This window comes from Siphateles boraxobius, unplaced genomic scaffold (genome assembly GCF_051911475.1).
Source record: "Siphateles boraxobius isolate OS27281-9 unplaced genomic scaffold, OSU_SipBor_1 24, whole genome shotgun sequence".
Classification (NCBI taxonomy): Eukaryota; Metazoa; Chordata; class Actinopteri; order Cypriniformes; family Leuciscidae; genus Siphateles; species Siphateles boraxobius.
This window is the reverse complement of record NW_027508855.1, coordinates 5,574,171-5,592,194: the sequence shown is the minus strand read 5'-3', so window position 1 is coordinate 5,592,194 and position 18,024 is coordinate 5,574,171. Positions and strand designations below refer to the sequence as shown.

The 18,024-nt window shown below is 43.0% G+C and overlaps 1 long non-coding RNA gene across 1 annotated transcript; it reads right to left on the bottom strand.

Annotated features, from left to right (window-relative positions):
• Positions 1 to 9,408: 9,408 nt before the first annotated feature.
• LOC143748522 (uncharacterized) lies at positions 9,409 to 12,034 on the bottom strand. The gene is made up of 2 exons (XR_013206811.1): positions 11,893 to 12,034; positions 9,409 to 9,658 (listed from the first exon to the last, which is right to left on the bottom strand). It is a non-coding gene; the product is annotated as an uncharacterized LOC143748522 (long non-coding RNA).
• Positions 12,035 to 18,024: the final 5,990 nt, after the last annotated feature.

Sequence of the window (18,024 nt, the reverse complement as noted above, 5' to 3'; positions counted from 1 at the left end):
GAAGGATAAAAGGTGGAGTGACGGCAGTGCAAGACGAGAGAACCAGGCCTTCGACATTTTTTTTTTTGTGGTTATACTTTATTTTACAGTATTTGCAATTACGTGTACTTACAGGGTACTTACCTAAGAAAGTACTGGTTAATATAAGGTAACTACATGGTTTAACATTAGGTTTAGGGGTAGGTTCAGGATTAGTACCTAGTTATTACCTAGTTATTGTAATAACTATAATCAGTAAATACAAGACTGTAAAATAATAGAGAGAAAGTAGAGTGCTACCTTTTTTTGTTTTAGTTTACTTTCATTTGGTTGTTTGTTTATTTTATTATTAAAGTTATGTTTAACGTTTGCCGGTTCCCACCTACTTCATCCTTCCAAAAAAACCTTTCTTTCATTGGTGCCGAAACCCGAGAGGAAGGCGGGGCAATCTATTGGAGAGCCCCAGCTGGTGAGGGGGATTACGGTGCTGAGGAGATAGGGCAGCATGAAGGAGCGGTGACTGCCAGTGGTTGACAGAGGCGGTGGTGCTGGAGCGATGGATGTGCGACGGATACTCGCTGGTTCAAGGAGGGGTGGCTGCCGTCCTTGAAGGGACGTTTTGTTGTTTATTTTAAGTTTATTATAACACTTAATAAATAACACTTCTTTGGTATATTGAGAAACAAAAATGACCAACCACTATTAAATTACGAGATCTGACAAACACAAGGGCATAAATACACAGGGACACACTAAGGACTAAACGAAATAATTAACAAGATTCTGGTGTAACACATGAGGGCAAACCAAAATCAATGGCAACTGATGAGCTAAACATTGAAAAAACAACAAATATACGCCTGGTTGATCCTCCTCAATTTACATCCTGTCTCTCTGTTGACAATATTAATATTGCTGGTGTCCTAGTTTGACTTTCCACCACTGTTAAAAAACCTCTTTCTCTCCTCATGTCTCATCACTTACAAAATCAGCCTTTTTCCACCTCTGGAATATTGCTTATTTATGTCCGTTCTTAAATATCAATGATGCTGAGACCCTAGTTTATGCTTTCATTACTTCCCGCCTATAGACTACTGTAATTCTCTCTATTTTTTGGCTTACCCACTATAATATTAAATAAGCTCCAATATATTCAGAACTCTGCAGCCCGGGTCCTCATACATATCAATAAATCCTCCCACATTACTTCTATTTTACTCCATTACATTGGCTACCCATTTGTTTCCGTAAGCAAGACAAGGTACTTCTCATCACTTTCAAAGCCCGGTCCGGAAAACAATAAATAAGAAAGAGTAAAAACAACTGAAAAAAAATGTGAATAGGTGAGAATAGGTTTAACTATAGAAACTTAGTTTAAATATGTAAATATATAAATTTATAATAATGCTTTGACCTTAAGCACTCGACTTTCTTCTGAGCATCCATTCAATTCGTGGTGTGTTTTCTCAGCACATAATATTCAGACTTCCATAAACTCATTGACTCAAACCAAAGGTCAAATGTCACATAATCCCAGCATGAGTGATACAGAAGTGTCAATATACTTGTGTAATAAGATATCAGATATAAGTCTGTTTCTCTCTCAAATTGTCGTGAAAAGACTTTAGGTTCCAGTTTAATTCAATAGTTAACACATTTTGCATTGATTTTATCTTCACAAGGATAAATTCTATCAATTCTGTCCTGACCCACAACAACTAATTTCCAATTTAGTCCATTCTTATTTAAGCTCATATGTTGGTCCACCAGAGCGAGAATGTTCAGAATGTTAAAACACAAATATTGTAATGTAACCAACAAATAGTTAACAGTAGCAACATTTTCAATGATTAATTAGACAGTACTGTTTTCCAATTAGAACGTTGTTATTATTGAAAGTGTTTCCGAGAGGTTAGTTGCTTGAAATTAAGCTAATTGGCACAACCATGCAACATTTTAACCTTTAAGAGTTTGCTTGTTTATATATGGCAACTTTTTAAAAGATGGCTAAAAGGGAAATCAGTTGAAATAAGAAGACATTATTTACAAGTAAGAGTAGTAGAAAAGGCCTGCAGGTGGTTGAATGTGTGCAATTGCTGATATGTCTGTACAAATAGTACGCTTATTACTTGTAATTAATATTGAAGTGTTCACTATGATTCTGCTTAATGTAAATGTATTTTATAATGTCTTGCATTTGGATGTAGATAAAACATCATGTTACCATTTTATAATAAATATGTTGGTTCATATCTCCTATGCATTGCTTTTAAACTATTCAGAAGTATAGTAGAAGCATTTGTTCTTAGTTGGACGTTGGTTCTTCCAAAGGATACTGTTCCCTTAGTTCTTCCAAAGAAAACCGTTACATTTTCCACAAGAAAACAATTTCTGCAATTTGGATGGGATCATTTTTGTAGCTCCCCTGAGATGTTGCCTGCTTTCTGATATGATTTTATGAAGTCACAGAAGTCGTATATTGCAGTGAAATTTACAGAGCTTAGCAATAACTTATTGCAATAAAATATAATGTCTGGTGTCTCGACCTTTGGTATTTGAAGTGGCAACATTTGGTCCAAGGGACTACTCATCTGTGACAGCTGCTCCAATACATGACGCCCCATAGATATTCCAATGATTCCCCCAAAAAGCTTAATTTTTAAAGTTTTCCAGAAAGTTGTTTGATATTTAATTTGATCAGAAACAGGCATATAAAAACTGTAACAGTGCAGATAACACACGTTTTTAATACACCTGAGTTTAAAGTAAATCATCCACATACTCTACAGTATTTCCTCCTCTTGGCACCAAATCAATCCTGATTCTTTTAAAAATGAACACACTCATGTGTATCTCCATTCTTTCTTTTCATAAATAGATCTTTGGCTCTGACAAACAAGCATATGGTGCCATGTGGTGTTTTTGAACAAGTAACCTCCAAGTGTGGAGCATTCGCATTATTATTCTTTTTTTCCCCAATAAAGTCGTAGGCATCCATTTGGATTTGCATGATGTGTCATTTGGGCCACATGGGAGTGTTATTCGGGAGTCTGCTCTCGTTCTTCAGCTCCTCTGAAGACTTGTGGAGCAGATGTTCCTCTCTATGTCAGTTTGAAGGTAATGTGCCTTTAAACTTGATTGGGAGTGGAACAGCTTGTTCCTGCATAAGATCTGTTTGTTGTGCAAGTGATATGGTGAGCTTAAAATTATATGCTGTGAAAGAGCGATGGGATAGATGGTAAACAAAAGATTGGCAGTAAAAAACCTGGTATGTTAGCATAATCTGATTACAATCAAGAATCTGCTAAAAAGTACTAATCAAACACCTCGTATCGGGTTGTTTGTGCATTCATATGTGTTCTGGAATTTAAGAGCTGTGATTTTTGGATGTTTACAGATTTATTTTTGTTTATTAAGCTGTGAAGCTGTTGCCCTGCATTCAACACCAGAGCTCATCTTTATTAGTGATATGTACTCTGTATACTAATCCATTTTACTTTTCCTTTTTTCTTTTTTTTTTTCTTTTTTATATCAGCTAATTTCACTACAGGGAGCAAACTGCCATAATTTGCCAGATGTCCTGCTATTAAAAGCTAAGATGTAAAATCTAGCTGTTTGAGCAACTGGTTGCCTCCTAGAACCCGAGTACTATTTCACATCTGTCTATACAGTACAGTGCTATCTATAGGATTTTTTTTTTTTGTGCTGATTTTACAAAGCAGAAATGGATGCAAGGCATAATTTACAGTAAGGGTTTTCCTGTGTTCCTTTGTTACAAGAAGTTATGCAGAATGCAATGATTTTGTACAATTCACTGTGATATTGCTTTTTGTCTCTTTCTGTCTGTGTATTTGTCTTTACCTCAGAACAGCCCAATCTCGGTGGCACTGAATTGCACCCTGTTTGGGGACACTGTGCTCATTTCTTTCTTTCACACAGTGGGACTGATTAAAAGTGAATAAGTGAGGGCTACTGCCCTTGTACTCATTCTCTGCCTGTCCATCCCATCAGAGAAACTCTGTTCCCCACCATTTCTTTCTGGCCAGGTTGTACTAATTCAAACTCTTGCTCCTGCCTCTTGTTGAACACTTTATCAGTCACAGGAAACCTCCCAGCCCAGCTAGAATGATCTGGATGATAATATATAATTTTTGTAAACTATTGAATGCTTCATGTTTTCCATTTTCAATTTAAGAAGCATTAACCTTCAGCATCGAACTCTCCTTAATCAATAGTCCTTAGATTGCAATAGAAGTAAACCAAATGATGCGGTAAGGTAATCACTTGACCATAGATGTCACAAATCAACAAATTTATTGAACGATTGTGCTCTTATTAAGTGATTTATTCCATCAGGACAGTTAAATGTTAATTTAATCTATTCATCTATTTTTTGTTTTATTTGATAATAGTGATATGTGAATTTATTTTATGGTTGATATTAATCAATTTATGTCTATTTGTTGATAGGGGATTGATTGATATACAGCGATATCTATCTATCTATCTATCTATCTATCTATCTATCTATCTATCTATCTATCTATCTATCTATCTATCTATCTATCTATCTATCTATATGTCTGTCTGTCTGTCTGTCTGTCTGTCTATCTTCTAATCTATCTATCTATCTATCTATCTATCTATCTATCTATCTATCTATCTATCTATCTATCTATCTATCTATCTATCTATCTATCTATCTATCTATCTATCTATATGTCTATCTAAAAAGTATTAATTTCTTTAAAAAAATCTTACTAACCACAAACATTTTAACTATGTTGAACATTTCAGACATATTTCATATTACTTATAACCTAGACCAATTGAAAGGAATAATTCAATTTAACTAATTATATAGGCTTGTAAATGATTTAAATAATTAGAATATATAATTCGGTATCTCTTTGACTGAGATTCTATTATTTGATTTGTCATACACAATACACAAAAAAATACACAATACACACTTTTGTGCCCTTTTCATCTCTCATTCCTGTACATGCTAAACTCACCTCTAAATTTACTTAGTATTGCTCATCTTCCCCTGCTTATTACTCTAAATTCTGTTTTCGGTTTGCATGTTTCCATATTAGCATAACATTTGTAGCAAGAAATGAAAAACTGAATGACAACAACATAAACCACAGCATAAAAACATAAAAGATTTCCCTCTACGTAAATCATAATAAAGTCAGTACAGCAGAGTGCTCAATTTTTCTACTGATTGAACGAATGAAGTGAAATTGTTTTGGCAACTCTTCCCATGTTGAGAAAGTTATGAATCACATGGCTTGCCCTTTTCTCTGTCTGCAAAAGGCTACAGATGAACAACTGAAACACCACAAAGACAAGGCGCACCTACATTACCTGTAGTAAGGACAAATCCTCAAGAGATTGGAGGACGTTTCATCTGACTTCCTATCCTGAATCTGTAATGCACATGCCAATTGAATGCAAAATGAGGATGCAGAGGGACATCAGGCAAGAAAAATGGCAGTCACATTCACTAGTTTCATGGTGTTAGTTCTGAGATAAACTATTTCACTTTATGTAGCACCTATACCATAAATCTTATGAGGCTTTACATACACAGTACTTGCCCTTTTATTGTACTCCTTTATTGCTTGCGGTGCACTGGTAGGCCTGATGTGTTTGTGGGTTAGCCCTTCAGCACTGTGCCATTATTTTGCTGTATATATTTTCTAAGGTCATTTCACTCACTCACTAATAAGCTGAAAAGTGTAAAATCCTTATACAGAGTTAGCAATGACTCTCTTTTACCATTACAGCAGTGCACTCAAACAGTACTGTACATACTATACTTCAGTAATGATTTGCATTGAACAGCAAGGTTCATTAATAATAAGACATGATAGTACTGTAATTAAAGGGGCCATATCAGCCTTTCCTTGATCTTATAAATATATTATGAAAATACCGGTATACTGTAACTTTTGAAACTTCTGCTCCAGTCCACCATTTGTTGAAACTGAGCCACATACATTTCTTGTTTTGAACTTCTTCAATGAATATTTGGGTCAGTGTCAAATAAAGATGTCTAAGAAAGAATGAAAAGTAAAGAATTAATGTATTTCACATATTTCAACAGTTCATTTTGCTTTTTGAATAAATGTCTTTATTAACTAAGGTCAAACACCATATAATGGCAGTTCCTTAAAGTGTTTTAATTTGTTTTAATTAATTAATCAATTAATTAATGTGGCCTCTACACATATCTATAAATAACGGCTAATGTTGTTCACAACCTATTGTGCATTGGACATGGTGGATGTGTGAGACCAGCAGTGAAATAGGGTGGTTTGGAGAAAGGGGTTTGAGTGAGTAATAATCAGTATCTAACCTTACGACAATATATTTATTCAATGTTATCCACATTATATTTAATTTGCAACAGCATTATGAACTTTCATAAAGATACATTTGGTTGGTCATTTATTTTTAAATGCATCATTATGCAAACACATGAGGAGAGTCCTCTGAATGAAAGACTCACAACTGGCAGATTAACATACTTAATTTCTCTCTGATATGGTAGGAAATTAAATGAATTGAATGTGGAGGATTTTTACTGTGAGAAGATTGACAGGGCAGTTTAAACGGTGACAGACTGCACATGTCACGGAACGGGTAAGGCAAAAAGGTGTGAGGACTCAAATGCAGGAGAATGGTTTATTACAAAAATAAACAAACACAAAGTAAAAAACCCACGAGGGGGGAAAAACACAATGAATAAAAATGAAACAACAACTGAACCTTAACATGAAGCGGGGAACAGGGAATCACGGGGAACAGGAGACATTAGACAAACGATCCGACAAAGACTGCAAACAAGAGGAGACTTAAGAAGGGAACAAATCAAGAGGGGACAGGTGGAAGAAATCAAACAATAATCAGGTAACGAGGGGGAGGGATCAGACAACGACCAGAGCACATGGCCCAAAATAACAAAACACCCATGTGCAACACAAGACAGGACAGGCATGTGACACTACCCCCTCCCTACGGAGCGGCTACCAGACGCTCCATAAGACCAGGGCGGGACGGGAGGGACAGACCAGGGCGGGACGGGAGGGACAGACCAGGGCGGGACGGGAGGAACAGAACGCTTACTCCTGGGAGGCCAGGGCGAAGCAGACAGTCCATCGGGCGGCCAGGGCGAAGCAGACAGTCCATCGGGCGGCCAGGGCGAAGCAGACAGTCCATCGGGCGGCCAGGGCGAAGCAGACAGTCCATCGGGCGGCCAGGGCGAAGCAGACAGTCCATCGGGCGGCCAGGGCGAAGCAGACGACCCATCGGGCGGCCAGGGCGAAGCAGACGACCCATCGGGCGGCCAGGGCGAAGCAGACGACCCATCGGGCGGCCAGGGCGAAGCAGACGACCCATCGGGCGGCCAGGGCGGTGAAGACCCCTCGGGCGGCCAGGGCGGTGAAGACCCCTCGGGCGGCCAGGGCGGTGAAGACCCCTCGGGCGGCCAGGGCGGTGAAGATCCCTCGGGCGGCCAGGGCGGTGAAGACCCCTCGGGCGGCCAGGGCGGTGAAGACCCCTCGGGCGGCCAGGGCGGTGAAGACCCCTCGGGTGGCCAGGGCGGTGGCTCAGGTACCGCAGACACCGGCTCAGGTACCGCAGACACCGGCTCAGGTACCGCAGACACCGGCTCAGGAACAACAGACACCGGCTCAGGAACAACAGACACCGGCTCAGGAACAGTCACAAGAACAAACTCAAACACAGAAACAAACACTGGCTCTGGAACAGGCGCTGGCTCTGGAACAGACATTGGCTCCAGCTCTGGAACAGGCCTTGGCTCTGCCTCCGGCTCTGGAACGGGCACTGGCTCTGCCTCCGGCTCTGGAACGGGCACTGGCTCTGCCTCCGGCTCTGGAACGGGCACTGGCTCTGCCTCCGGCTCTGGAACGGGCACTGGCTCTGCCTCCGGCTCTGGAACGGGCACTGGCTCTGCCTCCGGCTCTGGAACAGGAGACACTGGCTCCGGCTCTGGAACAGCAGATACGGGCATGTCCAGGATCCGAGCCAGACGCTCCAGATAGTCCGTAAGTGCCTTGGAGGCCACACAAATGGGCATTTCCGGATCTGTCTCAGACTGGGCAGACTGGACTTGCTCAGTCTCTGACTGGGCAGACAGAGCGTGTACTGTCTCTCGCTGAGCAGACGTGACGTGAACAGTCTCTCGCTGGGCAGACGTGAAGTGAACAGTCTCTCGCTGGGCAGACGTGACGTGAACAGTCTCTCGCTGGGCAGACGTGACGTGAACAGTCTCTCGCTGAGCAGACGTGACTTGAACAGTCTCTCGCTGGGCAGACGTGACGTGAACAGTCTCTCGCTGGGCAGACATGACGTGAACAGTCTCAAGCTGGGCAGACGGAACGTGAACAGTCTCTGACTGGGCAAACGGAGCGTGAACAGTCCCTGGCATGGCCCCTCTTCTTCGCTGAGTCCTCATGAGGTCGGATCGTTATGTCACGGAACGGGTAAGGCAAAAAGGTGTGAGGACTCAAATGCAGGAGAATGGTTTATTACAAAAATAAACAAACACAAAGCAAAAAACCCACGAGGGGGAAAAACACAATGAATAAAAATGAAACAACAACTGAACCTTAACATGAAGCGGGGAACAGGAGACATTAGACAAACGATCCGACAAAGACTGCAAACAAGAGGATACTTAAGAAGGGAACAAAACAAGAGGGGACAGGTGGAAGAAATCAAACAATAATCAGGTAACGAGGGGGAGGGATCAGACAACGACCAGAGCACATGGCCCAAAATAACAAAACACCCCTGTGCAACACAAGACAGGACAGGCATGTGACAGCACATAACTAGGCGACAGAGCGGTCCGTTAAAGACACAATTATAATGAAGTATGATGATTAAGCTTGCCTATTCTGCTAAACAAAAATTATGTACCTTTTTTCTTCACAAAAACAGTACATACTTTCAGGGGATAGTATAAGTATGTTGTCGTTGATTCATTAGGGGATTGATTAGTCCCTCCCTGTGCCTTGTTTTCCTCCTCAGTTATCCTGTGGATAGTTTCCAGTTGTTCTTGGTCTATTCTTGTTGATGTATGTGAGGTTTGCGATCTCCTGTCACTGATTATTCTCTAGTGATCTCCTGTAAATTACGTCTATTTAAATAGACTATTTTTGCTTGATATTCCAAGTCTTCTTTGTGTGCAAGTTATATTGACAGACTGCTTGCGTATGTTTCTAAAATTTATTTTGACTGATTATTTTTTCCTCTTTTTCTTACTGAAAACTATATAGAAAAAAAGGAAAACTTTTTATTTAAAGTTTACCTTTTAAAAGTTTTAATTTAGCATTTTGAGCATTTAGCATTTTAAGTAGCATCTGTCACGGCAATAATGGCAAGGAAGCAATATGCAAGTAAAACTCTTCTTTATTAATGAATGTAGAATCTGATGTTGACTGGACACGGGGTGTGTCGCAGGGACGTCGATGGCCAACAGAGTGCAGCTGGAATGATGAGAAGAGGTGACGATGATGATGGTGGTGAGTAATCCAGAACACGGAGACGAAGACACGACCGGAAACCAAGGACAGGAACAAAGCACATGAACTGGACACCAACCGGGATCAGGAACACACACACGACAACACCAAACAACGATCTGACAAAAGAGAGGACAAAACGGTGAGTATAAGAAGGGTAAGGTGGATGAGCTGCAGCTGATGATGAAAGTGAAACCAGCTGCGCGCTGATGAGCGATGATGGGTTGGTCACTCCCCCTACTCACAAACCCACACACGTATAACAACAAAGACACGAGACAAGAAGGAACCAGTGAATTCATTAACCGTGACAGTACCCCCCCTCCTAGGAACGCCTCCTGGCGCCCCCAGACTCCCTTACCTTGCGATTGTAATCATCAATAAGGGAGTGATCCAGGATGTCCCTAGCAGGTACCCAACTTCTCTCCTCCGGACCGTAACTTTCCCAGTCCACCAAGTACTGGACTCCGCGTCCCCTCCGTCTTGAGCCCAGAATACGATTGACCGAATATGATGGTTCCCTATCTACGAGTCGCGGTGGTGGGGGAACCGGGGCTGGCGGATTAATGTGAGAATAAAACACGGGTTTGACTTTGGACACATGGAACACGGGATGAATTCTCCTGTACGCAGGAGGAAGGTTAAGGTGGACTGCCACCGGACTAACGATCTTGGTGAACGGGCCAATAAATTTGGGAGCAATCTTATTCGAAACGGACCGGAGAGGAATGTTCTTCGTTGAAAGCCACACTTTGGAACCGACGACGTATACGGGAGGCCAAGGCTTTGGCCTTCGTGCGCTTGGTGCACTTGGAGTAGAGTCTCACAGGCTCTAGTCCAAGTGCGGTGACACCTCTGGACGAATGCGTGAACGGAGGGGACCGCGACTTCGGACTCCAGACTGGGAAAAATAGGTGGCTGGTAACCTACACTACACTCGAACGGAGATAGGCCCGTGCATGATACTGGTAACGTATTGTGGGCGTATTCCACCATTGACAGTTGCTGACTCCATGAGGAAGGATTCTTGGAAACCAAACATTGCAACGCTCTCCCCAAATCTTGGTTGGCTCTCTCAGTTTGACCATTGCTCTGGGGGTGAAACCCTGAAGACAGATTGACAGTCGCCCACAGTAACTTACAAAACTCTCACCAAAATTTTGACACAAATAGGGGTCCTCTGTCGGAAACCACGTCTATCGGTAGGCCATGTAAGCGAAAGACGTGGTTAACGACGGTCAACGCTGTCTCCTTGGCTGAGGGTAATTTGGGCAAGAGAATGAAATGGGCCGCCTTCGAGAACCGGTCCACCACGGTCAAAACTACAGTGTACCCCTGAGAGGGTGGAAGGGTGGTAATAAAATCTAGCGCTATATGGGACCAGGGTCTCGAAGGGACCGGCAGCGGTTGAAGTAACCCATCAGGAGGTCGATTTGAAGTCTTACCAGTGGCACAAAACTGAGCAAGCCAAAACAAAACTGTGAATGTCGCGAGCCATAAGTGGCCACCAGAATCGTTGCTTGACTAAAAATCTAGTACGACTGACTCCTGGATGACAAGCCACATTGGAACAATTCCCCCACTGAATAACATCGGACCGCAATCCCTCCGGCACAAATAAGCGTTTCGGTGGACACCCGTGCGGAGGCGTTACCCCTTCTAAGACCTTCGATTCGACCCTTGACCTTCGATTCGAGCTCCCATGTGAGTGTGGAGACGAATAGGGTCTCGGGTAAAATGCACTCTGGAGTAGACGGGCGTTCGGAACGATCAAAAATGCGCGATAAAGAGTCGGGTTTTACATTTTTGGAACCCGGGCAGTACGAGAGAGAAAAATCAAAGCGACCGAAATAAAGTGCCCACCGAGCCTGCCTGGAGTTCAACCTCTTGGCAGTTCTAATATATTCCAGATTCTTGTGATCGGTCCAGACAATAAAAGGTAGCCCTGACCCCTCTAACCAGTGACGCCACTCCTCCAATGCTAGCTTGACTGCCAACAACTCTCTGTTACCAATATCATAATTACGTTCAGCAGGAGATAAACGATGGGACAAAAACGCGCACGGGTGCATCCTGTCATCTATGGGAGAACGTTGGGATAACACTGCACCTACCTCCACCTCTGACGCATCGACCTCCACCACGAACTGCCGTGAAGAGTCAGGGGTAACCAGGATGGGGGCTGAAACAAAGCGGCCTTTGAGTTTGGCAAACGCAGCCTCGGCTGCGTCTGACCACCTGAACGGAGTTCTGGGGGAGGTCAAGGCGGTCAGAGGTGCAGCTAGTTGGCTGAAATTGCGAATGAAACGCCGGTAGAAGTTGGCAAACCCCAGAAACCACTGTAGGGCCTTACGGGAATCTGGACTTGGCCACTCCACCACAGCCTTAACCTTGTCAGGATCCATACGTACTCCCTCAGACGAAACGATGTACCCTAGGAAAGGAACAGACTGTGCATGAAACGCGCATTTCTCCACCTTGACAAAAAGCCCATTCTCTAGCAACCTCTGAAGCACTCGTCGGACGTGCTCCACATGTTCCTGGAGAGAAGAAGAAAAAATCAATATGTCATCCAGGTAGACATAAATGAAATGGGCGACCATATCTTGCAGCACGTCATTGACGAGTGCCTGGAAGACCGTTGGGGAGTTCGATAATCCGAATGGCATTACCAAATATTCAAAGTGACCCCTGGGGGTATTAAAAGCGGTCTTTCACTCATCCCCCTTCCTGATGCGGACCAAATGATAAGCATTACGTGAATCCAATTTTGTGAAGACCGACGCTCCCTGCAACCTCTCGAAGGCTGAAGACATCAACGGCAAAGGATAAGTATTCTTTACCGTGATGCTGTTCAACCCTCGTTATCAATACAAGGTCGCAGAGACCCGTCCTTCTTCCCCACAAAAAAGAAACCCGCCCCCGCTGGAGAAGAAGAAGGGCGGATGAACCCGGCTGCTAGAGAATCAGAAATATTTTTCTCCATAGCCTCCCTTTCTGGAGCAGAAAGCGAATATAACTTGCCCTTAGGCGGAGACTTACCTGGCAGTAAATCTATGGCGCAGTCAAAGGGACGATGCGGAGGAAGAGAAGCAGTACGAGACTTACTGAACACTTCCTTCAGGTCGAGGTACTCTGCAAGCACGTTTGACAAATCCACTGTCTCCTCCTGAAACATAGGAACAGAAACAGACGAACAGGCAGACACAAGACAAGACTCATGACATTGACTGCTCCATGACACAACAGTACACTGCTGCCAGTCCACATGGGGGTTGTGATGTATGAGCCACGGGTGACCGAGAACGATGGGTGCAAGGGGGGAGTCCATGATGTAGAATGAAAGTCTTTCAGTGTGATTGCCAGACGTGACGAGAGTGATGATTTCAGTGGTGAATTCGATGGTGGGGAGATCTTGACCGTTGAGTGCACGAACTGAGATCTTGTGTGTGAGGGGTTTGATGGGAACATGAAACTTGAGTGCAAACCAATAGTCCATAAAATTACCTTCGGCTCCTCGAGTCCAACAGTGCACGGTGGTCGTGTGTTTGTGTTGACCATCTAAGTCTTACCGGGAGGAGGGTAGATGTTGATGAGGTCTTCTCGGCGGAGATCCCTCCCGATAGTAGCCTCATAGTTTCTATCGGGCTTGGCCTTTTACCGGACAGCTGTAAGTGTGGTGACCAGTCCCACCACAGTAAAGACATAGTCCCTGGGATCTCCGCCTCTCCTTCTCCTCCCGGGAAAGCCGAGCTCGCCCCACCTGCATGGGCTCGTGATCGTAAGTGGAGCTGACCGCATCCGCTCCGCTGAAACGCTGATTCTCAGCTCCACTGGAAAACTGACTGGGCAGAACCCGTCTCTCGACTCTGGTCAAACGAGCGTTGACTCTTAAAGCCAGTTCAATAAGCCCGTTGAGGGATGTTGGCAGATCCAGGGTGTAAATCTCTCTCTGGATGCGGTCAGCCAGTCCATGCAGGAACATGTCCCACTGCTCCTCCTCGTTCCATTGACACTCAGCTGCTAATGTCCGAAATTCGATGGAGAAATCTGATACGGATCTCTCTCCTTGACGTAGATCAGCAAGAATTCTAGCCGCTTCTCTCCCAGCCACTGCCCGATCGAAAACTCACTTCATCTCAGCGGTGAGTGTCTGGAACGAGGCACAGCATGGATCTTGGTTCTCCCACACCGCCGTCCCCCATAGCGCCGTCTTCCCTGATAACAGCGTTATAACAAACGCTACCTTGGACTGTTCCGTACTGAAGGTTCTGGGTTGCAGTGCAAAATGCATCGAGCATCGAGTGAGGAATGCCCTGCAGAAACTGGGCTCACCTGAATATAATTCGGGCACTGGTAGTCGAGGCTCTGTCTGGGAAGGGTTCGCTGGTGGTGTGGGGGGAACAGGCGGTGTGGGTGGCGCAGTGGGAGCTCCCAAAAGTTGGAACTGCTGGGTGAGCTCGGACACCTGCGCCACTAGAGCTTGAACTGCTCTCCCCCTGTCATTGATGTTCTTCTCACAGGAATCCATCCTCTGCATGCTGTTGTCAACGAACGCCTGAAGAGACGCTGACGACTCACCTGCTGCTTCCATGGTGGTCAGATCGTTATGTCACGGCAATAATGGCAAGGAAGCAATATGGCCAAGGACAGGAACAAAGCACATGAACTGGACGCCAACCGGGATCAGGAACACACACACGACAACACCAAACAACGATCTGACAAAAGAGAGGACAAAACGGTGAGTATAAGAAGGGTAAGGTGGATGAGCTGCAGCTGGTGATGAAAGTGAAACCAGCTGCTCGCTGATGAGCGATGATGGGTTGGTCACGCCCCCTACTCACACACCCACACACGTATAACAACAAAGACACGAGACAAGAAGGAAACAGTGAATTCATTAACCGTGACAGTATTTGCTCAATTTATTGAGTTCTTAGAAGTGTTAAAGATTATCATAGAAACATTTTTATCATTTGGACTTGTTAAAATCACAACTTGACAACTTATTTTTATTTCATATAGGTTTGAAATGAATGTTTTTATTAAAGATCTAGAGTTATGGACAGAAGTTTATATAATGTCCTTGAGGTTCATATGTTTATTTTCCTTGCCTCTTTCACCCTTGGGGCAGTTAGTTCATCAGATGTATTAGTCTTGTCTGATCTTGACTGATATTTTCTTACCGCATAATAAGGAGCTTAAAGGCAGTGTTATAATGGAATACCTTCTCCGTGACTTTTCTCTTCTTTTTCAGTGATAAACTCAACTTTTCAGCAGCCACTCTCAGTAGCTAATCTGTTACAGACTATCATGGTGACATTTGCACTTAAACATTTTTTGTGTGATTGCACAGGTAATCTATTTCTTCTGATTATATGGCTTGATTGAAAAATGCTGCATATAGCTGAATGAGCACAGCTGTTAATAGGAGAGAATGTGAATAGCAGTTGAAAGGAATGCTAATGAAAGTTATGTTTTGCCAACCCAATGTAAAGGAACCTTCAAGGCTTCAAATATTTTTGAGATTTCTTATACGCACATAGAAAATTACTGCTCGGCCTTGGTAAGAAAGCGCAAAAACACATTCATTACTGTAGTGGTATATAGCAAGTTTTTCCAAATAGAATTCTTTGTCTTATTTGAATTTTTATACAATAATTTTCTGTATTTTACATAAAAATGTGTTGCTTGATTTTGTGGTTATTCACAAAGAACTGCAGTCAAGTACTGAATACACCAAAACAGATTTTAGGATTCAGACTGAAATAGAGTGTGGATCAACAAAAAGTTCAAAATATGTTCTCAATTTTCAAGTAAAGTCATCTGAAAATTATTGCATCAATGGATTTCTGCATTGATCTGATATTCGACAAACAATGTTTATTTTCATGTCTTTATTGAATACAACATCTAAAGTATACGGAGCCCCTAAAGGGACGTGGTGGTGGAAAAATAATTCTTTTTTTTCTAAATCTTTTGCGTTCTTTCGCAAAACTTTTTAGCCTGGCATACCAGACCTACATCAAGATGTTAGGTCTGGGAACTCTCCATTGGCATGCCTCATTCCGAGGGGCGGGATAAACGGTTGTCTTTCAGCGCCACAACCAACCAGAGCAACAAAGAAGGTGACATAGTCAGAGTCAGAGCAAAGCCGTTCTTTGTTCTTGTTTCAAAGAAAAGTTTAACTTCAAATCCTCCAGAGTCACGGCCAAAGCCGAATCGAAAGGCCGCTGTTCGCCAGCAGCAGCAGTCATTCTTTGTTTTCAAGTAGCTGTGAACCGTCGCAACTCTGTCGCCATTACGTTAAGCCTGCCCGCCGACTCAATACACGATCTGATTGGCCTGACCAGTTTTTGGTTTTTCCAGCTCAAAAAAGTCAACGGAGAGTTGCTAGACTACACTTACTGCAAAATAATTTTTGCTGCCACTAGGCTGCGTCTAGATTTCTAGGCTAAAAACGTTTGCGTTCCCCCGTGAAACTTCGTGTTCCCTTGCAAAGATATTTGCTTTCCCATGCAAAGTTATTTGCGTTCCCAAGCAAAACCTGTTGGGAGCTCGGACAGACACTTCCTGTTTAATGTCCCGCTGGCAGTGCTTCAGAGCTCCGTACACTAATCTGGCATTACATAATGTTTGAACTTGCACTCAAATATAAAGAAATGCAGTCAATGCTTAACTCAAGGAGTTCAGAGAAAGTTGGAAATATATTCACATAGGCTATTCGAACTTCCGGGATCAATATTCTTGAGCTAAATGTTGTTAAAACACAAACAACACCTATTTACAATCACAGTAACCTAGACAACGAGCTACATCCCAACTCTCCTCAAAACTGTCTGTCCGGAAGTGTCTGTCCGAGCTCCCAACAGGTTTTCTTTGGGAACGCAAATAACTTTGCGAGGGAACACAAAGTTTCTCGAGGGAACACAAAAGTTTTGCGAGGGAACGCAAAAGATTTCGGGAAAAAAATTCTCCCATCCTAAATTTTTTTCCACCACCACGTCCCTTTAGGGGCTCCATTAAAGTATATGTGAATCCCATGCCACTGAATATTTCTCACAAAACCTGTCAGAAAAGAAATATCACCCCAAAACCTAAATCATAAAGATCTAATCTACCATTAGGGATGTTTCAATTTTTTGCTTTATGAAATTATTTTCAGGACAGTTAAGCAAAATTCTCATGGGTCTGGTAATGTTTTTCTTTTCTTTTTTTTTATGATTGTTCTCTTGTACTTTGGTTTTAAAATAATTATTGTATGAAAATCAGTATTCTTAAAGAAAGTGTATTTAATATACATGATGTATACATAAAAAACTTGTAAAAAAAATAAATAAAAATGTCCCCCCCGTTTGTCACGGATTGGCCAGGTTCTTCCACCACAATCACCCAACGATCACAGTCACCTGAGTTTTAACAAGAGACACCTGCACCCCATTAGCTACTCTGCTTCATAAGCACACACCTCTCATTGTCCGGGCTCGTTCATACCAAGCGGACTAATAGTGCTTCTCTCTACGAGTATCACTAACCTATCTACCCTGTGTTTACTTACCAGTTCTCTGTGCCGATCCCAGTCTGTCCAGATCATCTCTGCCGTGGTGTACGAGCCGTAAGCCTTTCAGTCCAGTCAAGGGGTGCGTGAGTGTGTGCCGTCAGCCTGTTAGCCTCTTCTCCACTCAGGATATCTCCATCCGACGTTCCTGCAAAGGAAATATCCATTATCCATCCACGGACTGCACTCAAGTATTATCCATATCTGAACTCTGTTACTCACCCATTTCTGCACGTTGAAGTATCCTGAAACTCTGCTGTTTGAATTAAACATTATCATCACTACCTACCTTGTTGTCCGTCTGCTTCCGTAACACCGTTTTTGTAGTAATCGAAATATGGGGTAAAATCTTAGAGGTCCCAATAGCAGACTTTTGTTTATGCATCTTTGTGAGATGATCTTGGTTATGCTGGAAAGGGTTACAAAAGTACTTCAAAGCTTGATGTTTAAAATGGTCTATAAATGGAGGAAATGGCTGCTCTCCTTAGGAGTGTATATCCTGCAAAAGATGACCATCCTGGTTTGGGTCTGTTTTGTTGCCTCAGGGCCCGGGCAGCTTGTAATCATCATCGGGAAAATGAATTCCCAAGTTCGTCAGGAGAATGTAAGGCCATCTGTCTGGCAATTAAATTAAAAGTTGGGTGATGCAACAGGACAACGACTCAAAGCACAAGAGTAAATCTATAACTGAATGACATCGTTTGGGGGGGGGGGGACAGGCCTTCTGGAGTGACCAGGTCAGTGTCATGACCTCATCCTGATTGAGATGCTTTGGTAAGAGAGCAATTCACACCAGAAATCACAAGAATATCGCTGAACTCAAAGGCTTTTTGTAAAGAGGAATGGTGTTGAATTCTTCCTTATCGTTGTGGAGGTCTGATCCACAATTACAGGAAATGTTTGGTGGAGGTGATTGCTGCCAAA